At 54.6% G+C, this 24,389-nt stretch overlaps 1 protein-coding gene across 1 annotated transcript in view; it reads right to left on the bottom strand.

Moving 5' to 3' along the window:
* The window catches only part of GTF2IRD1 (GTF2I repeat domain containing 1), a 102,755-nt gene that overhangs the window by 71,703 nt on the left and 6,663 nt on the right, over window positions 1–24,389 (bottom strand). The gene's annotated exons all lie outside the window — the stretch shown is intronic.

Genomic DNA, 24,389 nt, shown 5'->3' with positions numbered 1-24,389 from the left:
CCCCAACCCGCTGGGCCCCTGGGCTGTCTCTACTGCCCAGGTGGGACAAATCAAGAGCTGGCCTTTTCTTCGCCTATGCAGGCCTGGACATGCAGCAGCTTGCACATAGCCCATATAGGAGTGGGTCAGATGGCAGGAGTGTGCCCCACAGCACGTCCCCCAAGTCTGCAGCCCCAGAGCTGAGCCCAGCACCCCAGCCACCAACTCTCCCCACGCACAGTGCTCTGGCCATGGCCCTCTCTCGCTCACACACTCTCTGTGGCTCCCTAGTGCCCACATTAGCTCTTGACTCCTCAGCTTGGTATTCAAGGTTCCTGGTCCAGATGCCCACGTTCCGGGCGTCTAAGCATGACAGGCCCCCAAATATGCCAATATTCTTCATGGCTCCCCAGCTGTCACAGGTCCCATTCTCTCTGCGCTGAGCGCCTTTCCTGGCTGCTTTGTCATCTACTGACTGTCCACTCGGCTTTTAATTGCTGCCTCTGCTGGGAAGGAACCACTCCCACCCCACCCCCTGCCCTCTCCTGCCCGACTGGGTCAGGTGCCCTCACTGGCCCCCCCCACGTCTCCGAGCTCCTCCATCACAGCTCTGTATCAAGCCACGTGCTCCCCCCCCGATAGATCACTGCCCCGAAGCCTCCAAGTCAGTCCACTTTCTGGCTGTCAGGACTAGGTCTCAGAGGTGCAGAGGTTGCTTCATCTCAGATGAGGGTTTCTCCCCAGAAAGGACTTTGTTCCCTCTTCATGAGGCTCCTGGAGGAGAGCTGCATCTTCTCCTGTGCTGGGGTGGCCTCAGACCAGGTTCCCCCGACCCCACCAGGGTGACCTCAGGCAAGAAACAGGCCTGGTGTCCCTGCACCACCAGCCTGGCGTGGGTGCCCACGAGATACCAGTCAGCCTCCCTCGGTTCCTGTTCCACCTGCCCCTCCCTTTCCAGTCCTCAGGAACCAGCTCTCGGGGGCCCACACACAGGCTGCCCCAGTGCCAGCTCCTTCCTTTGAGGCAGCTCGCTCCTCACCAATCCAAGCAAAAGAGAAGGGAGAGGTCAGTAGGTTTCCCTCCCTGGGCCCAGCCTCCACTAGTACTCTGTACACAGGCCCCAGTTCAGGGGAGTGAGCAGGAGCAGGGCTGCAGGCATCGGAGGGGGCCCGAAATCCTGCCCTCGCTGCTTCCGGCCCATGGGGATGAAGGAGTCTGTGCACATGACCAGCGGCATGGTGGGGGGAGCACCGGGCAGGTGACAGCTGGGCCTGGCACCTTAAAGGGTGCCGAGCCGAGAGTGCCTTCTACCACTGCAGCTGCCCCTGGACCATAAGCTCTGTGCGGCCAGGGACCAGTCTGCCCGTCACTGCTGCACCCCAGGGCCCAGCTCAGGGCCCGATGTATAAGACAGAGCAAAGTAGTGTGGTCCAAACCATGGACTGTGGCCTTTAAGTGGCTCATGAAATCGATGACACAGAACAGCACATACCGGAGCTTGGCACATGTAACAAGGTAAGAAGTGTCCGACTCCAGTTACGGAAGCATTCAAAGGAATTAGGGACGAAGCATTAGAGCTCAGCTCTGGCCTCAGTCCTGGCCCAAGCCTGCTGTTTGCTGTGGATAAATACTGACCTTAACCACTGGCCAGCCAGCAGTTGGCTAAAAGGTGTATTGGATTCACTTTAAATGTTTATAAAATTTATTTCTTCCCCCAGGTTGCAGTATTATAAAAGTTCAAAACCCACAGTATTCAGGGCATGACATGCCACGGAGAGACATGCATCAAAGGGCGGCCAGGCGCCATGGTCCAGGGCTTTCTGTGGCAGGACCAGTTGAGGTCTGCCTGCCTGGGGTACTTCAAGACTTGTCCCCTCCCCTCAGCTGCCCCTTGCCCACCAGTCCCTCGAGCCATTCCCAGAAAGGCCTCTGGCTATTGGAGCCCAAATTGAATCAGGGCAAAGCAGGAGGCACCAGACGGCGCTCCAGCCCTGCCTCCAGGTCGCCCCAGACGGCTGCCAGCTCTTAATCCATTTAGGAAGAATTCAGGGAGACAGAGAGGGAGGGTGAGGGAGGCATGGAAGGAAGGCTGGGCTCCCTTGTCCTGGCCATCTGGGCTCCTGGGACCCGATCTCCTGAGCTGGAGCCTAAGGGGGCCCAGCCCTAGGCAGCTGTTTGGGGAAAATGGAGGGAGAAGGCCCTCCTGCCATCGCCCAGACCTCTGAGAGAGGGGCAGTTTGCACATGGCTGGAGCTGCTGTGGGAGGGACGGGGGCAAGAACTCTGAGCTGGGGGCCATGAGCCCCCAGGGGAGATCCAGGCGCAGGCCTGTCGGCCATGCTGATCAACCACCTAAACACTGTTTTCTCATTTGGAAGGTGGGACTGGTGCTAAACTGAAAATGAGGGAGGGAAGAAAATTCACCCAATAAAACCAAAAACCTCCATAGAACAGAGCGCACAAAGAGCCATATGCAGCTCACCAGGAGGGAAGCCCCAGGAGTAAGTAGGAGGAAAGTCCCTGGAGGAGTGGACAGTGAGAATGGAGGTACCAGCTGAAGCCATCACACACGGTACACGGAGGGCTTGGAGCCAGGTGTGGGGCGAGGCTGGAGACGGCCAAGTGCTGCTGTGTCACCTGGGACAGGACATCAGAAGTGACATCGCAGGTGATACATAGGTGTCTGGCTTCTGGTCTGGGGCACAAGTGGCCAGGAAGCCCTCGGTGACAAGGGACTTCTAGCCACCCCTGACGCCTGGGGGCGCAAGGCCTGCTAGGGCCAAGAGGCAGGCAGGGAGGCCGTGAGCGCCCTTCCCCTCCTCAGTCACCTCCCAAGGCTGCCAGCGTGCCTCACACTTGCTTTTCCTGCCCCCGCCCAGGCACTGCCCTCCTGGCAGTGACTGCCAAACGCGGGGCCCCCTCTTCTTCCCTGTCCAGCCCCCTCCCTTATTGCTAAGCAACCTCTTGACTTTCTTAAATATTACCTATGTGTAGGTGACTTGATTTTTCTCTCACCTCCTCTCCTGAGATGTCACCTCCTGCCTGCCTTCACCTCTCTTCAACATCTAACAAATAATTCAAATAAAACAGGGCCCCGTGTTTCCCACTCACATTTGCTCCTTTCCGGTCATCCGCTTAGACTGAAACCGAGACCTCAGCCTGGAGTCCCTTCTCCCTCACTTCTAAAACATTCTGGGGCAAATGCACCCAAATCTGTCCACTCCTCGCCACCTGCCCACCCAGGCCACCATCCTCGCTGCCTGTGCCCTGGCAATGGCCTCACCACTGCCCTCCCTGCTTCTACGGTCCCTCCTGCAACCGGCAGCCACAAAAATCTCATGTCACGCTCCCACTTAGAGGCTTCTGGTGGTTTCCCACTGTACGCAGAATGGAAAGCAACACCTCCCTGCGCTGTAGGCCCAGGTCACAGGGGGCCTCGTACTCGAGGTTTCTCGGGGCGGAAGGCTGTTCCAGGTCATCTCTTCCCGCTCCCACCTTGTCCCACCAGAGGCTTCCTTGACCTCGCAGCCACACTGGGAGCCCCACCCCGTGCACTTGCTCCTCATCTCCTTTTATTTCCTTCACGGATCTGAAGCAACTTGTTCACGGGCTTCTTGCCTGATTTCCCCAACTAGAAATTGAGCTCTGGGAGGCCAGAGGCCATGCCTTTCGGGTTTACCATCTACCCACTGCCTCACACGCTACTTGGGTTTTCATGGGCACTCAACAAATATTCAAGGACTAACAAGTGTGACAGCAGGCCACTCGGGTGGGGGGGGCGGGACATACACAAGCTATAAACAAAGTGTCGGACAACTTTTGGCTTGCCTGGCTCTCAGAAAAAAGGCGGCAATGTGGGCGATTGCAACTCTGTACGCAGCCTGGAATTGAAAGTGAGGGAGGCTGCTGCGTCAGACGGCTGTCCTGGACAGACAGGTGCTCCCCCAAGAGCGTTTCCAGGACCCACAGCATCGGCCTAGAGACACCTAGAGACACACCTGTCAGGGGTCCAGGCGAGAGCACCACTGAGTGTGAGCTGTGTTCCATCACAGAGACGAGGAAGGGACTTGCCCAAGACCCCTAGCCAATGGGCAGTGGGGATGAGGTCTGTCCATCTGCCTGTCTGTCCCCAAGCGGGGTCCTTTCCTGTCAACATGTGGTGGGAGAACTCCTCATACTCACCAGGACTTGGGGAACAGAGAGATCAGCTGATCCAACCCACAGCCACTCGGTCAGGCGGACTAACTTGCCCTGGTTCGCCCGGGACTTCCCTGGGTTTAGCCCAGAAACCCCTTAGTCCCAAGCAAACCAGGATGGTTGGTCATCCCACCACACAGAGACCAGCATGGCCACGAACGCAAATGACTCGGAGAACAGGAACAGACACCAACAAGGAAGATGAAGTGATCAGGTCCTGCTTTCAGGTCCAAAATATTCGACCTCACTTAGCAAGGTGAGAGTTGGGCTTGGGGGCTCTCCCTGTGGGAGCGGACAAAGAGAAGAGGCCTCCCAAAGGAGGAGGCAGGGCCGCTGTATCCAGGGAGGTCACAGGAGGAAAGCAAGCCACTCTCTTGATGTGTCTGAGGGTCAGACATGGGCCAGAGGGGACAGCCGTGTTTTATGAAGCTCCAAAAGGTGGAGCTGGAGCAGGGGGAGCGAAGGTCCTGGTTCCCAGTCTGTGTGACCCCTGCCCCATTACCTGGCTTTCCCGCCTTGCTCTGCCCATCTGTGAGGGAAGCAGGCAGGCAGCACAGGTGCTGCCAACACCTGCCAGTCCACCCCCCAGCTTCCTGGGCCCCAGAAGACCTGAGTTGACAGGCCCACAGTGGGGGCCAGCACACTGTATTTTTAAGTTCCCAGGGGATCCTGACACACAGCCAGGTACAGTCTGGTGGTCTCTGGGGATGTTTCCAGCTCCAATGTCCCGACTCTAGTCTGTTCAGCTTTGCCTGCGCGTCACCTCCCTCCCTTGCCGGGATTCCTTGCCCAGACAGTGGCAGCTCTGCTGGCCACTGAGAGCTGGAGGCCAGCCCGGTCCCTGAGCCAAAGATCAGCCACGTGCTGTGTCCCTGTCTGAGTCACGGCTGCCCTGCCTCCATGTGGGAGGTACCCATAGGGGTGGGACCCAGAAAGCCCACTCCCACCAGCCCTGGTGCCGGGGGAGGGGACATCACTTCAGCTGGTTTTCTGATCCCAAAAACCCTGCACTGGGCACTCCGGGCCAGCTGGGAAGCTTGCACCTCTCCTGTCCATTGCCCATGGCCTAGACACCTCGGGGGACAGTTGCTTGCTCTGGTGGGTACCTGACCTCCCCCAATGCCTGGCAAAAGTAAATGAGTCAGATGTGGGAAGGGGGTGCAGGCAAAAAAATCAGGGCTGTAGACCAACCTCCCAGCTCAGGCCATTTAAAAACCCACCCACCATCCCAGATGCTCCTTCATCCAGGGGTGCGATACACCCCTCCTCCTTGCCCTGCTTCCACTGCCAGCGCCCTCCTCTCCCAGGTTGGAGAGCCAGCCTCATTGCCGCCGACCATGGCTGCCCCTGGGGGTCCCCTTGAGCAGGGCCTCGACCTCCCCTTGGAGGCTGCCACCTGCTTACAAGCACTCTGACATCTGTGACCTCCGACCGGGCTGCGGCATGATGCAGGGGGCTGCACCCACTTCAAGGGTGAACAAACCAAGACCCAGAGGCAGAACATTCTTGCCCAAATGACAAAGCCAGGAAGAAATTTGGGACACATGAGCCACACAGTCCACTCTCTTTTTGCTCCTCCTCAGGGCAGGGCTCCTAATTCAGAGGACTGGGGCTAATACCCAAGTGCTGCGACGGGCCAGCTGGGTGGCTGACGAGACCCAGAAGGCTGGCCGTGTTCCTGGCTGGAGGCAGTGAGGACCCGGGGCAGGGCTTGTGCATTCGATGGCGGGGGCCCTGGTGCTGATCGTCTGCACCACGATGGCCCAGGAACTTGAAGGGGCACACGGGATACCTGGAGGACCCAAGAGCCAAGCTAACAAGTGCCAAGGAAGCGGGCCCGGCCACCCGCCACAGGGGCCTGGCCACCATTCTCTCTGACAGGGACTGGCGGGGGAGGGAAGGAGTAATAGGGTTTTTCCTGAGTTCCCAGGATTAGAAAGGCCCCCCGGCAGACAGCTAATTCTCACACCCACCCTCATGTCAGAGGATTTGGAGGCTCAGGCACCCTGACCCAAGGCGCCAGAGCCAGAATGTGGCAAAGGCAGGACCTGAGCCCAGATCCTGCCGACTAAACCAGGGTTCCCTTCACCCCATGCTGCAGCGTTCAGTCCACGTCCCTCTGGAATGCCCACGTATGACCGGGCTCGGCCGACTGCAGTGAGTGGAGTTCACCCAGCGCTCTGCTCCCCAAGCTGTGGGGCCCCATGGCAGGCGCAGGTGAGGAGACCCCCACAAGGGTCTGTTTCTCCTCCCTGGGCCTGTGGGAAGCATACCTGTCCCCAGAGCCCAGGGCCACCTTGGGCAGATGCTTTCCCTGGCCAGTGGCTCAACTGGGAATCCAGACCGTACCCCTCAAGTCTCTCCAGAGCTGGCAAAGTACTGGCTTAAAGAAACAGGAGTGTGAGGGGCATCAGTGAGAGTGCTGGTGTGTGGATGTGACAGTGTATGTCTGAGAGGGCGAGTGTGTGTGTGACAGCAAGCACAGTGATGGAAAGAACGGGGGGGATAAGAAAGGTGATAGTGTGTTTTACACACACAGAGTAAGAGCAGCCCCCGGCCAGAGTGACAGCAAGAGGCCTGGTCCTACCAGGCTAGGGACGGTCACTGGTCTCCACTGGCTTGGAGTTGAATCAGGAAACAATCACCAGCTCTCCCACAACCAGCACATCCAGGGGATGGTGAGCGAGGGGGCACCCCGGTCCGTGCCCTCCTCCCACTCATCAGCATGTCCAGGTCCCTCTGCATCAGGGGTACCTGTGTCGGGTACCCCATCCACCCTTCCACACACATTTGTTGAACCCCAAGGGCTACACTCATCAGCCACCCAGCTATGCTACCCTGGGATAGAACAGAGAGCACACCTCCACCTGGCCATCAGCTGGGTCACAGTTCCCAGGTAATGCGCTCTTCGGAGCACGTAGCCAGCCTGCAACAGCTCGGCAGAAGCTGGAGGCCTGGCCGCAGGGGGATGGCTCGCTGGTCTCCCTTCACCCCAACCTGTTCACTAAAGACCTCCTGGAAGTGACTCAGACAGCACTGCCTGCCCTCCTAGAGCTTGCCCGCGGGCCAGCACGACCACAGAGAGTTACAGGACTGTGAAACGAGGACGAGCACGAGAGCTCACCCAGGAACAGATCTTGCTGCGGGGGAAGGGGCTAACCCCCTTTCACTTAAACATTTTGTTTGTTTAGCTTTGAGAGAGTGGGGGTCTCCAAACAAGATTCCCCTGAGTTGAGGAATGTTGGGATGGGTTTTGAAGGGTAACAGGAGTTCTCTGAGAGCGCTCGTGAAAAGATGGTATTATCGTCTCTGTGAAGAGAGGCGCAGGGAAGAGGCCTGGCTTAGAGATACACAGCCTTCACTCCATGCGTAAAGGGAAGTGCTTGGCTGTATTCACTGAATGTTAATCCTAAGGTCAGAGTGGATGCTCGGTGGCCTTTGCTGGAACGGGGCAAGGGGGAGAGAAAGAGACAGGGGGTGTACCTGACGAGCACACCTCTGACACAGCACTGGCAAACACATACATGCACAAGTGTACTAATTCAAGTCCTCCTGGGCCAGTCCCAGCACGGTCAATCTGACTGCAGGGGACCTCACGGAGAAGGCGCCAGCCCAAGCCCGCAGGTCGGCAGCACCTCAGCCAGAGCAGACCAACAGGACAAGCCTCACCCTCGGGGGTCACTATCGTGCACTGCGAGCAGACCTGCCCCTGCTCCTGGCCTCACTGCTCTCCCTCTAGCCTGCAGGCCTCTGGACACACCTGTCCTCTGGCTTCTGCCTCTTGGCACCTCTGTGCCCTTTGTAAGACGCCCCTTCCCTTCGCCAGGCTCACTCTTAGCTGCTGACAGGCTCATGTGCTGACCCTCTAGGCTGGCATGCTGCCCCTTGGCTGGGCACCCATAGCTCCTTCTTCCTTCCTGCAACTCTCCCTCTGCCAGGGGGGAGGTATCTGGGCCCCCACAAGACCACCGACTCCTGTGTGCCTCCTGGGTCTGCCCAGTACTGGCCTGATACACAGAACTGGGCCTGGAGGGGCGTCTGAGGGGAGGAGCTGTTTATGCAGGTTTGGAAGAATCAGGAAACATGAAGAAGGTGGGTGGGGAGGAGGGGGGCACCGGCACTGAGGCATGAGCAAGCATGATATAGCACAGGGTCCTCACTGAGGCAGGAGGGGAGCTGGTGCAGACCCCTAAAGCGCTTTCAACCCAGACTGTGGTCAGACTCCGGGACTATCCAGTAGGAAACACCCTGCACGGTCCCCCCGTGGCCCCAGAGCCTGGGCCTGCACTTCAGAGGGCCCTGTTCCAGCTCTCCTCCAAAGGGCAGGCAGTCTGCAAGCCTAACAGGACATGCCCCACTGGGCCCTTTTCTGGGTCCTCAGGCCCCCAGAACCCACTGGGCAAACAAATCCCCATTCCGGGTCCCCAGGGGCCTCTTTGGTGTGTCTTCTTGCAGTAGATTGAAACACGACTGGAAACTCTTTGACACTTCTCCCATAAAGTAGTGACATGGATTATCCTCTTGTACATGGCCTTAATATCTCACTTCTAACCAAGAGAGTGCTCTGGAAGTGCCACCATGTCATCTCCAAGACCAGGTCCTAAAAGGCACTAAGTTTCTCCCATCTTCCTCCTGTCTGAGACACTCACCACTAGAGCTCTGAGCCAACATGGAAGAAGTCTAGCTATCCTGATGCCACCTAGCTGGAGAGGCCAAGTGGATCTAGACACGCCTGAGAAGACGCAGCCCTTCCCCAGACCGGACACTAGGCTAGAGTGTAAGGAAGTCTTTGAGATGACCCCAACCCCAGCCATCTTTTGACTGCAATTATAGGAGAGACCCTGAACCAGAGCCATCTGAGTCTGGTCAAGCCCCAACTGTGAGAGATTAAAACAAGAAATGACTGTTGTTTGACATTGCTAAGTTTGGGGCTACTTGTTACACAGTGATAGATAACCAATACACTCTGAGGGCAGAGCATGCAGCTGTAGGTGCACCCCCAAGGGACAGGTGCTTGGGAGGGTGGACAGAGCTTGGATATATTTGGGGTACCCACAAGCAGCAGCATGGGGAAGAGCTGAGATGGGAAGAGAAGGGGTGGGTCAGCTGGGAATCTCCATCTGTCCCCCTCTTCCTAGCTGGGATGTCATGAGAAAGCCTATCTACAAGAATGGCTGCTCAAATTTTCCCTTAGGGACTCAGGACAGGCCCAAAAACGGCCCCCCAGAGATATTCATACCCTAATCCCTGGAGCCTGAAATGTCACTTTATATGGAAAAATCACTTTTGCAGATGTAATTAAATTAATGACCTTGAGATGGGGAGATTATCCTGGATTATGTGGGTGGACCCTAAATGCCATCGCATGTATCCTTACAAGGAGGCAGAGGGAGATCTGAGACCTGGAGAATGCCACTCTGAAGATGAACAGAGAGAGATCTGAAGATGCTGGCCTTGAAGACTGGAACGAAGCAGCCACGAGCCAGAGTGCTGGACGCCACCAGATGCTGGAAGAGACAAGGGACAAACTCTCCCCCAGAGCCTCTGCAGAGAGCATGGCTTTACTGGCACCTTGATTTTGACCAAGTGGTACTGATTTTGTTCTGACCTCCAGAACTGTGAAATAATAAGCTTCGGAAGTTTTAAGGCACAAAGTTTATGGTAATTTGTCAGCAGCCTCAGTAAATGAGTCCAGGCCCCCCCCTTGCTCCCCACATCCCACCCACAAACTCTGCTCCAAGTCTTCAGCTCCTGGACACACAGCCTTCCGCTCAGACCTCTGCAAAGCTCAGCCCTGGGTTTGCTGTCAAGTTCTCCAATCCCTTTTCCCAGTGGAAACCCCAGAACCACCCACTGAAAAGAACTGGATTTTTTTGGATGCCGGGGGAGTGCCTCTGACTCACTGCCCTGTGTACCAGCTGGGTGCTGGAGTCGGCGAAAAATACACTCAGCCCTGCAAAAGGCAAGCGTATACACCACCCAAACACAGCCCCCGCGCCATCCGCTGCCATATGCTTGTGTTTCTTGAAAAATAAGCTTGAGAGAACAAACAAAAAGGAATCTCTCCCTCTTGGGGGTGGGGCAGGGGCATCCCTCCTCCCCAGAGACCCCACCCCCCACTGGACATTCCATTTCCTGTCCCAGGGGCCCCCAGTGGGAATGGAATTGCCTGGGCCCTGAATTCCTGCCCCCTCCCCACTGTCCACCCATTGTTGCAGATGGCAGAGAACAGAGGCCGCAACCCTAACTTCCTCTCCTGTTTGCTCCGGTAGGCTCCTTGGAGCAGCTGCAGGGGGTCCAGACTTTTTGGTCAAGACACCAAGTCCTTCACCCGCACTCTGCTAAAGAGCCCCCACTGAGTCCTCATTTAAAGGCGGGTGCTTGGGGCAGCAAACTCGGTGACTCTCCAAGGCTCAGATCAAAGCAATCCCATCATCCCCTTATCTGGGAGAGCTTTAAGGAGGAACTTACAGGTAACCCAGTCCTGGCCACGGAGACATGGGTTTCTAGGAAAACTCTCTTGGCTGTTAGAAAGCAACTCAAACCAGGATGTTCTCCTTCTCCTGCACGTGACACCCCCAACCATGACCACCTTCTGAGGACAAAAGGAGCCAGCCCGGAGGTAAAACCATCATGTGGAGAACAGCAGAGCGGACGAGTGCAAGAACGTGGCCCTTGGCGACCCTGGGTCCGCCACCTTTAGGTTATGGATAATAAAAGTCTATACTGCTTAAGCCACTTTTAGTGGAGGTCTCTTTTCCTCACAGTTGTATCTACAGGGAAACACTCAGCACACTGGACATCACATTGTTTTAAAGATAAAGAAAAAGCATATCCTAGTTAAGTCAGCTGTTACCAATTGTAGCGTCATCCATTTGCTTTTGTCTCCTAGTTTATTTTGTACCAGACCAGGATTCCCTTTCCAATTGGCAGCTACGGAGCATACATCCCACTTGGGGATCTACCCACAGTGAGAATCTAGGATTCGGTGGCAGACGCTGTCACTGCTTCACTCAACCCACACTGAATTTCTCCTCCCACCCACAGAGCAGGCTGCCCACTGCTTCCCCCCCCTGTAGGCCAGGATGACCAGAGCAGCTGCCTAGGCTGGAAGAGCCAGGGAACAGAGGTGCCGACCCCTGTGATGTCCGAGTAGCAGCCCCAGGGCTGAAACACCCACCTCCACACTTCTCGTTACAGGAGAACAAACCCCTTGCTTCTTCCATCTGTCGGGTTACATATAACTGAACATGTTCCTAACAGCCAGACTCCATGGTAGGCATTTCCAAATTTAGATTCACTTTACTATAGTTTGTGTTTCTTTATCAGTCTTTCAAATCATTTCTGAAATAAGGTGGGATGGAAAATAAATGAAAATCAACCAACCTTTTAAAGGCCCTGCCTTCCCGGGGGGCCAGTCTGATGAGCAAGTTATTTAATCTCCCTACACCTTACTTTCCTCATCTGTAAAATGGGACCAATCAGACCCACCTCACTGCGCTGTTGGGGGGATTAAATGTTAGTTGAAGTGGAATCCGTTCTTAAAGACCTCCGTCTCCAAGACACTCCTGATAAATACCATTGTCTCTCAGTCCCCACAATTAAGGAACGCTTGTTCAAGCATCGAATCTTGAGTTTCTCCTGCTGCAGCCCCCACCTGCTTCCTTCTAGTGGGGCATCTGGAGACACAGATGATGCCTGGTTGTCCTCCCCTCTGCCATGATCCTGCTCACGAAGCCGATTTCTCCACCCTAAGCCACCCCAGTTCCCAGCCCTCAAATAGTCAGAGGTGTTAGAAGGGCTCCCATCCCGCCCCTGGAAGAAGTCTCAGCAGGAAGCTAGATGGACAGACTCAAGCACTGGATAAGGGGTCGAAAGAGGTGACTTCTCAGAAATCCTGTGTTACAGCGATGTTGATGATAATATAAGTCTCAAAGAGAACTGCGCACCATGTTCACAGTAGCATTATTTGCAATAACCAAAAGGTGGGAGCAATCAAGTGTCCATCTACAGATGGACAAAGAAAACGTGGTATACACATACAATCCAATATTACGCAGCCTTATAAAGGAAGAAAATACTGTCACATGCTACTACATGAATGAACCTTGAGAACATCATGCTAAGTGAAATAAGCCAGTCACAAAAGGACAAATACTGGACGATTCCATTTGTTTGAGGTACCTAGGATAGTCAAACGCACAGAGACAAAGCAGAAGGGAGGCTGCAAAGGGTTGTGAAGAGCAGGGAAAGGGCGATAGTGTTTTTTTTTCTATAGAGTTTCATTTTGGGAAGATAAAAAACGTTCTGGAAATTGGTTGCACAACACGAACGTACCTACCACTACTAAGTGTACACTTCAAAGATGATGAAGATGGTAAATTTTATGTGATAGGTATTTTACTACAATTTAAAAATAATAGTAACAGCAGCTGCTCCATTTACCAAGTGCTTTCAAGTGGCACTTGTCACGCCAGACCTGGTAATGCACGTCACCTCCCCAATCCGATTCCATGACTGGCTCCTAAAGTCCCACACGAAGTCCAGGTTCATTCATTCACACCGGAGGAAGTTATAGGGATACAGGCTTTGGCTCAACCCAAGGAAACGCTTCCCAGCTGGCAGGGCTCTCCCCAAATGGAAGAATAGGCTGCCTCCTTGGCACTGGGTCCCTGGCCCCAGGGGGTTTTCAAATGGAAGCTGCCCACATATCAAGACCCCTTTAAAGAGGGCCTGTACACGTTTTTAAAGGAGACAGGATTATCTGCAAAGATCCTTCCACCAATCACCTGGCCTGGGGGTAACATGGGCAGAGGTCAAGGACAGCGTATGTTTGCTTTATGGAGAAACTGAGGCAAGTTAGTAAACAGGATCGCAAGAGCAAACTTCTGCCACTTTAAAAAATGATCTCTTAGCGCTTCTAACTACACACTTAGCGTCATGGTGTTCAGAACTGGACGGGACCCTCATCCAGCCACCTCCATGGGTACCTGGAGAAACCAAGGCCCAGAGGGGGCAGGCTTTACCCCCGATCTCGGCACACCCAGTGCCAGTGCACGCCACAGCACAGTGGGCTCTCCCGTGTGCATGACTGCTATTCCAGATTCTTTCCTATTCACCAGAGCAGGTCCTTTAAGGAAACAACTATTTCTTTGAAAACGGGCAGTAAATCAGATGCACTGTTCTCAGTGTAGCGCCCACGTGTTTGCTTGCATTGCATTGTCTCTGGTGCCTGATCTGTTGAAAAAGCCGTCAGACATATAAACAACCGACCTACATGTGACACCATGGCAGAATCTCTCAAGTATGATGGAAGGATCCAGGCGCGAAAGGTCACCCTGGAGGATTCCATCTGTGTATGGTTCACAGTCAGGTCGAACCCCGACGTTAGGAGTCAGGATGGTGGTCGTGTTAGGGGCATGGGGGAGATGAGCGGGGCGTGGACGGGGCACTGGGCCTGCAAATGCGCTGCTCCTGACTTGGGTGCTCTTACCTGGGCGATTCGGTTTCTAAAATGTATTGAGCTATTGACGCATAATAGCTTTTTTCTCAATAAAATGTTTTAAAATGACGTCAGGTATTGGGATCCCCACTTAGGCAGCAGACAACAGGAAAGTCACCTTGACACATCTCAAGAGGTGTAACCAGTTTCCTACCCTTTGACCCAGCAGTTCTACCAATTTTATTCTGAGAAAATGATCCGAACCCAAGGATGACCCTGCACAGGCGTTTCACCAAAGCCCGTCATACATCCGTAAAAACACACGCCACGTACACAAAGGACACAGCAGACACTCTAAGAGGTCCTGGTGGGGCTGAAACCAACGCTGTACAGACTACTGACCTCGGGTACACACGGAAGAGCCTGGGATTCAAATTCCAGACTGTTCATCTCAGTGGCTAGATCACGAGGGAGTTTTCTTCCCTCTACTCTTCCATATTTTGAAAATTATCTGAGATAAAGAGGTATCACTTTCGCAATTTGGAAAAAACTAACAGAAACCTCATTCTTAGAAACTAAAAATAACCAACCAACCCACACAGCTGCCCCACCCCCAGGGCAGGAGAGCGGCCCCAGACCGGGCAAAGGGCAAACCCAGGGAAGCACATGCCCGGTGCTGCTTCCTGGGGAAAATGAGGGCAGCCCCGGGCCCTCTCCTCAGAGAAGCTGGGGAACAGGACAGACCTGTGGCCTGGCAGTGGGAAGCCCTGTCTCCTCCTCCTTAGTCCAGGGTTCCAGAAGGCAGGGCTTCATCCTTCACAGGTGGCGAAGAGGTTTATGAAGGTGGACTGCCTCCTCTCAGCCTGGGCTCCCTGGGACCAGGCGAGGGCCATGCATGTGCTCTGGGTGCTAAAACAATGAAGGGAACCCCCAAATTCAGCTTTTGCCATTTCTCGGCCACCCCAGAGGAGACGGGAAGGATGCTGTTGGTATTATGGGGTGTCTGGGCTCTGGTGGGGTCAAGTTCCCATCCCTTATTTAAAGCCTGGCTCCGGCTCCTGGCAGGCGGGCAGGGGCAGGCGCCGCCTGCGTGACCAGGATGAGAAATCGCCATCTTGACTCAGGCCTGCGTGCCTATGGCAACTGGCGTCGTGGCCTTGGAGACTAATCTCCAGGCTTCAGCCAGCAGGGGCCTCTCCGGGCGGGGCTGCTGCTCCCAGCTGAGGCCCTTGGCTGGGGAATGGGACCAACCCGTCTCCCTACTGAAGAGTGGGCATCTGGCCTCGCCGTGGGGCCCCTGGCCAGGCTCAAAACACACAAGTTCCCACAGCCACAGCCCCTGCCACCTTCCTCCCCCAACTCAGGGTCATGCATGTGGGGACACGGCCACACGCACACACACACCACCACCATCACATTTTACTTTATACGGACGCATCGGGGCAGGCAGCAGGTGCTTCTGCCCCTGAGAGAGTCCCAGGCTGGGAGGAGATAGGAGAATTACAATCCAATAGGCTATGCAGCGAACAAAAGATTAAAACACAGTGAGACACAACTTGATTTGAGTGGTGGTTCCACGGGTGTATACACAGGTGAAACCTCATCATGTTGGACACTTCAGATTTATGCATTTTACTCTAAGTAAATGATTATACTTCCGTTAAAGATAAAAATCAGTGACACACCAGCAGCACAGGACAGCAGGTAGAGAAGTCAGGGGAGGCTCCTTGGAGGAGGTGACACCTGAGCTGAGTGGAGCCTGACATCATGGGGCGGCAGGAGTTTGCAGGGGAGGAGCAGGGCCAGGGAACTGTGCCCAAGCACTGCTCAGGGGATGACCGCTCTGCCCCCCGCAGCGCCCACCTCCCTGGAAATAAATGCTGAGCAAATACAGCAAGCCTCGTTTGAAAGCGTGCCAAATTACTGGCTACCCAGGAAACTCAAGCACCACCTGGGCCACCCACGTGTTGCAGTTGTGCTCAGGCAGGTCAGTGGATGGGGTAGGTCACTGGGCCTGGCTCTGCGTGGCAGAAATGTTCAGGTCAGGGCAGGAAGTGGTGAGTGAAAAGACAGGCTTGGCGGCTAGGGCCAGGTCAAGGACCTCAGAAGGCCATCATTTAGGGGATAGAAACCACCATAAGGTTTGGAGCAGGGGTAAAACAAGGTCATTTTAAGGGGTTCTGGCAGGATATGGCAGGCAAACTATGGTGGGCAGGACGGGAGCCAGGAGCTGGTAGTTAGCAAACTTCTCCAGCAGCCTGGGCCAGACGCGGCCAGGTCTGAGGCAGATGGTGGCAATGGGATGGAGAAGAAGGGCAGTTTGTAATGGAATCAATGGAGGAGTCCTGAGAAGGAAGCACCTGGAATTCCTCGTTCTGACGTGGGGTGGACGATGGCATCCCCAGCGCAGCAGGGAACAGAAGGGAGAAGCTGAGACGCCAAGTCTGGGATGCTGAGTGCCATCTGTGATCTGTGGGTATCAGGGGCTGGAGGCTTGTGGGGGGTTCTGGCTGAAGGGACAAAATCTGAGAACACCTGGTAGAGGGCAGCACTCAAAGGGACTAGAGTGCCCAGGGAGAATGAAGTGGGAGAAATCAGAGGGAAACTGAGGACAGGAGAGAATCAGAGAGTCCAGGGAGGGGAGAAAGGTGGGGCCCGAGGGGTGGGGGATCAGAAGACAGGAGGCTGGTGAAGGAGCCTAGAGGAACAGCAGTGCTGGTGCAGCAAACAGGACGGGCAGGGGAGCCGCACAGAGGGTGAGGAGTAGGAGGGGTGGAGGCTGTGGGATCCGGGGGAGAAAGGAGGTGGAGAAAGAAGGGGGGTGTGAAAGGCTCAAAAGGGCTTCATTCTTTCGGATGAGAAACCCAGAACCAATGGGGTGGGTGGAGACACACACAGTCTCTTACCTGGGGGCCAAGCCTCCCAGGTTCTTCCAGATGGGTACCAAGGCCTCTGAATTCAGGACACAGGCCCAAACGCTGAGCCAAAGGCCTGTACACCCAGGCCCTCTGCCAATCTAAGACCGTGAAGGGTGCCCACCCCATGGCTGGTTCATTCCATCGGATGGGAAGGTGTGTGTAGGACGTCCAAGGCTGGAACCCAAGGCCAAGCCTCCATGACAGACATGCGCACCTGGGGGCAGGGATTTTCACGCTGTGCCCCAGAACCACAGCAGGCACTCCACACACATGTGTTGGGTGGGTGAGCGAGGAGCTGAAATGAACTGGAGGTCTGAGAGTAGGGGAGCAGCTCAGCCCAACATGGCGTCCCTGGCACCCAAGGCCCGCCTCCCGCTCCTCCAACCCACCACGCTCACATCTGGGCAGCCCGAGTGCTCCTGCTGCCCAGTCGACACCAGGCTGTCCCCTCAGCATGAGGAGGGGGAAACGCCTGGGGGTTGGGGTCAACCAAAGCTGGATCAAGGCCCGGCCCGGCTGTCACCAGATGGTAGCTTCCATGGAGGCACTTGAACTCTCCACGCCTATTTCCTCATGAGCAAAATGGTGCCACTGATTCTGCCACTCAGCATAGTGAGGACCGCGCCAGCTACCATGTGGAAAGTGTCTGGCACGGCGCCTGAGATCATGCGCGCTCGTTAAAGAAACGGCAGCGATGAGGGCTTCTCACTGACGTCACGTGCTGAGCTCCTTCCTCCCGACCGCTGCGTCTCCAGCTCGAGGCCAGCTCACACTGGTCTCCTGACTGGCAGCACAGTGACATCTCTGTTCCCTCAAGTGCAGGGAACCTGGATGGGAAAGGCATGCCTGGCACTCAGCTGGGCAGCAGGAGACCCCAGCACCCGCCCCTACCCCGCCACCCCCACTTATGGCTGATGCTCGGCAGCTCATCAGCAGAGTGTAGCGGGAGGGGGTGGAGAGGTACCAGTTCTGAAGCATCTGCAGCGCTTGGGAGCTGGGTGTCAGGAGGTGGTGGGAAGAAGCACACAATGGGGCGGTGCCAGCCCCTGGGGCAATCGTGTCCCCAGAGCCCCCTTGCCAGACAGAAGCAGGTCTCTCAGAAGGATGAGCAACATGGATGAGGAGCATCAGGGCCTTTCTGGTGGGGAAACGATGGGCTCACGGCCCCACCCAGCAGGCACCTGGCCTCACCCTCCTTAGGCTTCTACTCAACCCAGCACCCACGTCTGGGCCACCAGGGACAGCCATGCTCCATGGCTAGGGGTCAGGAGACCAGGCTTCTAACTCACCAAAGGGCAGCCAGGGCACCACCCCTCCCTGGGTCTGTTCCCCCATCTATAATTCAGAATTTGGGCTAGAATTTCTTCGAGAGCCTTCCCCCCTCCCAGTGGGTGGGGGCGCTTCATACAGGGGGATGGGCTTTCTCTCCTGGATCAGTGAGGTCCGAGGCAGGCTTCCCGGAGGCACTGTGGGCCCTGACAACCAGAAGGATCCCAACAGTAAGGAGATGTCATCGTCTGAGCCAAAAATGGGGTAGCGGGCCCAGGGAAGAGTCCTGTGCTGCCAAGAGCACAGGCTGTCTGGGATGTGCGGTGGGGTATGGACACAGCAGAGGGGGATTCCTGGAGCCGCCAGCCCTCTGAGCAGATCCCAGACTCCACGCTGCCCAGTCTGCCCTCATCGTTGAGCCAAGAAAACGGAACAAGTTTCATGCCCCCAAAGAAACCCCATTGGAAACCTGGGAAGAGAAAGTCACTCCTCCAAAGTTCTGTCCCAGCAGAAGCGCAAGAGGAGTCACAGGCCCTGCCCCTGGCACCCTTAAGCCCCGGCTCCAAGGATCCGCTTAGCGTGAGAATCCCCCTCATGGGGCTGACATAGCTCCAAACTAGTTCCCCGAGGTGGGTTGCTGGCAGTGGGCACTCGGACATGAGCCAGCTCCAGCACTGTGCCCGCAGGCTGAGCCGCGGCCGTGCCCTCCATGCCCACCCTCATGGAAGTCTCAAGAGCTCTTTGCAGCGATACCAGGGTGGACACACAGTGAGCAACTCACCACCAGGATAAACCTGAGGCCTGCGTCACCGAGACTGGGGCCAAACCTCCTAGGGGGTCACCACCCAAGATACCCGCCTGTCTGTCCCCCCCAACCCTGGTCTCCTGAGGTCTCCCCAGGAGGTATGTCCAGGTCATCAGTCCCACCTGGCAGACCCTGAGGACTGTCTGCTGGGATTTAGCTGGATAATAATGAGGCTGGAGGGTTCCCCAAGGTGACACCTTGGGCTCCACGGGCAGAAATCGGTGGCCCTCTCTCATGCCTGTCTCCAGGGGCAAATAGCCATTCCCACATTCCACAGCAATCAGCCACTTGCCACTTCCTGCCTCCAGGCAGAATCTGAGCCACTCTGTCCAGCTGAGGACTCTTTCTCTCCTACCTTGGGGGGTTTCAGAGGCCCCAAAGGGGCCTTTGATCACTCTCATTCCCCTATTTCCCCATCTGTCATGGCTCCAAAACTTCTCACCAGCTGTTCTGCCTCCAGTCCTGGGCCTCAGTTTCTTCAACTGAGAAGGAGAAGAGGTCAGTATATTCTGCTCTAACAGTTCATGGCCCAAAAGCACATGACGGCACACCCCATCCAAGAGGCTCAGGAACAGGGGAGGGAGAAGTGTCTGAGGAAGGTGGCAGGAAGCCCCAAAGGAGCCCTGGGCCCCAGCCCTAGGCAGAAGTCACATCAGTCGTCTGGAAAGACTCAAACTCAATAGTTACATGTAAAGGGGAATGTGACACCAACTAGAGCAAATGGATAGACTCACCCTACATGGGAGGGTGGGTTCCAAATCCAGGTGTGATATACATACAGTAAAATTCACTTTAGGGTGTAGTTTTATGAGTTTTTACAAAGGCAGAATCACGTAATCGCCACCACATTCAAGACAGAAGAGTTGCATCAATACACCAAAGTCCCCTGTAACTCTAGTGCACCAATCCGCCCGGCCCTTAGTCAACCCCTGATCTCTGTCCCTACAGTTTTAACATTTTCCAAAATGTCACACAACTGCAACCATACAGAAGGTAGCCTTCTGGGTCTATGCCATCCACTCAGCTGTGATTCCCCTGTGCTGTTTGTATCAGGAGTTCACTTGTTTCCACTGCCAACTCGTATTCCAAGGTACGGATGGACCAGGGTTTGTTTATCCATGCAACACTTGGACATTTAGATTGTTTCCACTTTGACACAATCACGAATAAAGCCACTATAGATATTTCTCCTCAGGTTTTGATATGAATCTAAGTTTTCATTTCTCTTGGATAAATACCTAGGAATGGAATTGCTGGGTAATACGGTAAGTGCACGTTTAACCTTATGAAAAGATGCCAAAATCCAGAGACACCATTAGTGGCTGCCAGGGGGCTGGGAGTGGGGAGAAAATGGGGAGTGACAGCTAATGGGTATGGGGTTTCTTTTGGAGTGATAAAAACTTTCTGGAATCAGCTAGTGATGATGATTGCACAACTTTGTGAATATACTAGAAACCAAATAGAATCCTTTTAAATGGTAAATTTTATGGTGTGATTTTACGTCAATAATAAACAAACTACCAAACTCTTCCAAAAACGGCCATGCCACTTTACACTCGCATCAACAGTGTATGCGAGTTCTGGTCTAGGCCAGTTTGAAAGGCGAGAAGTCCCATAGCTCATTCTGGGCTGGGAGGCAAGGAGCAGCAAAGGCCCTGAGATAAGACTGAGGGAGCCCTGGGCTACAGGACTCCTGGGTGGGCAGGGGAGTCAGGGGGGGCTGACACTGTCTTCCACAGGTGTGGTCCCCTGGACTCCAGGGCAGGGGCTAGCTAATGGGCAACGGTGAGTCTGGGCTACAGCAGAGCCAGGCATCCATGACCTAAGTCCCCACCCTACCCATTGGGGGGCTCCACATCCCTCTTCATGCTCCTGGGGAAACGAAGGAATTCTCACTGGCCTGGGCCACAGGGGGCAAAGGCCAGGGGTCGGCTTGCCCATAGCATCCCCAACCCTGGTCCTCTCCCAACAGGCCAGGAAACTGATGCCTCTGTCTTTCCAGCTCCCTTGCAGCTAGGGGGCACCATGTGACCTGGGTTGGACCTGTGCAATACGGAGAAGTCCCTCAGGAAGTGTGCATGAAGGCAAAGCTTCGAGAGAAAGAGGCTGCCCTAATACCTCTCTATCTGAATCATGGCTGTGAGGCTGGCGGGGACGCAGCCATCTTGAGACCACGAGGCACACGCATGAAGACGAAATCCAACACGCCAAATCCAAACCACACGAAACAGCACTTCACACTTACTGGGATGGCTGTAACCAAACAGATGGACAATACCAAGTTTGGCAAAGATGTGGAGGAACTGGAATCCTCATTACACTGCTGGTGGGAATAGAAAATGGTGCAGCCATTTGGAACGTAGTCTAGCAGTTTCCTCACAATGTTAAACATAGAATTGCCATCATGACCCAGCAATTCCACTCCTAGATATTTAGCCAAAAGAATGGACAACACAGTTCACACAAAAACTTACACACAAAACTTATACAGCAGCGGTATCCTCAACAGCCAAAGCGTAGAAACAACCCAAATGTTCATCAACTGAGAAATGGATAAACAAAAAGTGGCATATCCTTTATGTGGAATATTATTCTGCCGTAAAAAGGAATGAAATTCTGACACAGGCCACCAATGTGGATGAACCTCAAAAACATTATGCCAAGTGAGAGAGGTCAGACATAAAGGCCACATGATATATGACTCTATTATTTATATGAAATGTCCAGAACAGGCAAATCTGTAGGGACAAAGTCAGTGTTTGCCAGGGATGAGAGGGGGGAGGCAGAGTGACCTAATGAGTCTGGATTTCTTCCTGGAGTGATAAAAATGCCCTGAAATTATATAGTGGTCAATATCGCACAACTTGGTGAATATATAAAAACACAATGAAGCGTACATTTTAAAGAAAAATAATTTTAAACGAAAAAAAAAATCTAAACTGTTAGGGAGGAAAAGAACCCCTGAAGGCATCACTGTGCCCCCACTCTAGCCTCTGACTGCCTACCCACGGGCTTTTCCTTGTGAGGAACAAATAAATCCTTTGTTTAAGCCTCTGTAGTCAGGTTTTCTATTACCTGGACCCACACACACTCCTAACTGAAGGACTCATGCCCCTCTGCCCCCCGATGAATGTACAGGGGGCTCTGTGCACCGGGCAGGACACATCCCAGGCTGGTGGTTGGGATTCAGCTCAATGTCAGTTTATCTGGCACAGGCACTGCTGGCCTCCAGAATACCACACATACGTGCACATACACACACGTGCGTGCATACTATCAATCAAGTGTGTCTAAATAGCCCCGGGGATTAACTGTTCTGAGCCTCCACACTTGTGCTCTCTCCAGGCACACCAGCTGCCCTTCACCAGGGGAAACCCCCAAAACTGTGCTGTCCCCAGCCTAGGAGACATGGCACCCCCACCATCACCACCTCCGTCTCTGGACGTTCCTGAGAGCGACAGCCAGACCAACAGAGGCAGCCCTTGGGGAGCATGGGCGCAAACCAGAGGAAGTTGGTATTGAAGGGTGGAAAGAGCCCCCCGTCCTCCAAGACCCCACCCCAAATGCCCTGACACCTAGCTCACTTCTAATTCACATCATAAGTTTGTACTGGACGCTCCCTCTATGTGGCTGGGTGTTGGGGATGCAGAGGGACAAGGCAGCATGCCTCGACCCACTGGAAGGTGACAGACGAGTCCAAGGGCAGTTGGAACACAATATGTGATGGGGGATACGCAGGGGTAGTTCAGGGCCTGTAGGGACACAGAGGAGGGGCCCCTAACACAGACTTGGGAGGGGCATCAGGGAAGGCTTCTGGGAGGAAGTGACATCCAAGCTGAGACCGGCAAGTGAGAATTAGCCCACTGAAATGGACAGAGAGCATTAAAACGTGTTCTAGGGAGAAGCAACAGCACATTGGAAAGCACAGTATTTCTAGAAACTGAGTGAAACTCATCATGGCTGGCACAGAAAACAGGCAGAGCGGGCCACGCCCAGCCTGGGAGTGAGGCGATCAGCCGAAGGTCCTCACTGGACTCAACACAATACTCCAAGCTGGTCTCTGTGGGATGCCTTGCCACTTCTGTAGTGAAATGTTTACTTGGCCACATGCACAGTCATTTCCTGTCTCTGGACCTTTATTCAAACTGTTGCCCCCACCCCTCCAATGCCCATCCCTGCCTACTCCTGGGTCTGAATCCCACCCATCCTCCAGGGCCCAGCAAAATCACCTCCTGCAGGCTGCCCTAGACACACTTGAGAGTGGGCTTGTCTCCCCTCCCCTACAGCCCTACAGGGAGGGCAGGCTCTCTAGGAACCAGCTGCAGCGCCCATACCCGAGTGGCCCCAGCCATCTCATAACGATACAGATTACACACTCCAAGCGGGGAACAGGCCAAGGGCACTAACCAGTTCTACCCTGGGAGATTTCCCAGCTTGCAGAAGCAGAAACTGAGGCACAGCGTACCCCATGTTCCATGGGCAGAGGGTGTGTTCCCCAGAGGGGCGGGAGCTAAGAGCAAAGTAGGAAATGAAGGTGTCCAGTTCCCCTCTGGGGTCATCATGTGACAAGGTGAGGACACACTTCTGGACAAAAAAGGGGTTCCAGGGAAAGTCACCTCACAGGGTGGTCTGATCATGAATTCCTAACTGGGCAGGTCATGGTGGGTAGTCACGCCCCAGACACATAACTTCTTTAGTAAAAGGCGTATTTATCTTCGCCGTAAGCAAAGCCCTGTCCATGGTTTCTGTGCACCTAGGTTAACACACCTCTGAAATGCCCTCTATTCAGACCCTTCCTTCTGACGTGTGACCACCCTCAAGAGAGCACATAATCTGAACCATTCTGTAATCCAATCCTCCCCTTGCTTTCTCCCACCTTCATGTCATCTTCCTTACGTTCCCTCCCTAACTTCAGGTGCATAAGAGAAACTGCAAACTGTTATTCTCCAGAGCATTTGAGATCTTGCTCCCCAGCATATGTTGTCAGTTTGGCTCAAATAAACTCTAATAAAAATTCTTTACAGGTTTGGCTGTTTCTTATGACAACCCGCTCTTAACTGGAATGTCTACCAGCTTCCCCAGACTGAATGTGCTGATCCTCCCAAGAACCCTGCAATGTCTGGATAACAATCCTCATTTGTTCAAATGAAGCTCAGAGAGGTGAAGTTACTTATCTGAGGCTACACAGCAGGTCGGTGGTAGAACTGACACTTGAACCCATGTCTGTGTGGCTTCAAAGGCTTTGGTTCCTTGGTACCCTACTGTGAAGTGGGGAAGTCCCGAGGCAGCCAAAAGACCCCCCAAAGAGGGGCATGGCTTCTGACCCAGGGTGACATCGAGCATCTCTCCCTAGGATGTACTGAGAACAGTGTTTCAGGGAGTGGCTGGCCCCAGGTGGGCATGGCCCCGAATTAGAGGGAGGATGTGGTTGGTTAGCCCACCTGCCCAGAGGGCTGCATCCCCAGCTGGGAGCCGGGGCAACCACCTCCTTCCCAAAGGCCCTACCTCTCCCAACCTGGGCCTCTCCGCTGAAAGCTGCCACACCTGAAAAACCAGCTCCTGGATAAACATGATAGAGACATCAGACTGGCCCAGTCACAAGACCCCCTTGGAGTACGCCAGGACCACCCTGGAGCTGGGTGGGTGGGCAGGCATGGGTCCTGTCTGCTTAGGGCGCCACCCAGGAGCGCCCGAGGGCTCTTCTGCACGGGCTAACCTGCCACATTCTTTGTTGGCTTCCCACTGAGTACAGTCCACAGGTCGGACTGAGGAGTCCAGCT

The sequence above is a fragment of the Rhinolophus ferrumequinum genome, chromosome 7, assembly GCF_004115265.2.
Source record: "Rhinolophus ferrumequinum isolate MPI-CBG mRhiFer1 chromosome 7, mRhiFer1_v1.p, whole genome shotgun sequence".
NCBI classification, from domain to species: Eukaryota; Metazoa; Chordata; class Mammalia; order Chiroptera; family Rhinolophidae; genus Rhinolophus; species Rhinolophus ferrumequinum.
Note: the sequence above shows the minus strand (reverse complement) of the source record. Positions and strands in the feature narration are given on the sequence as shown.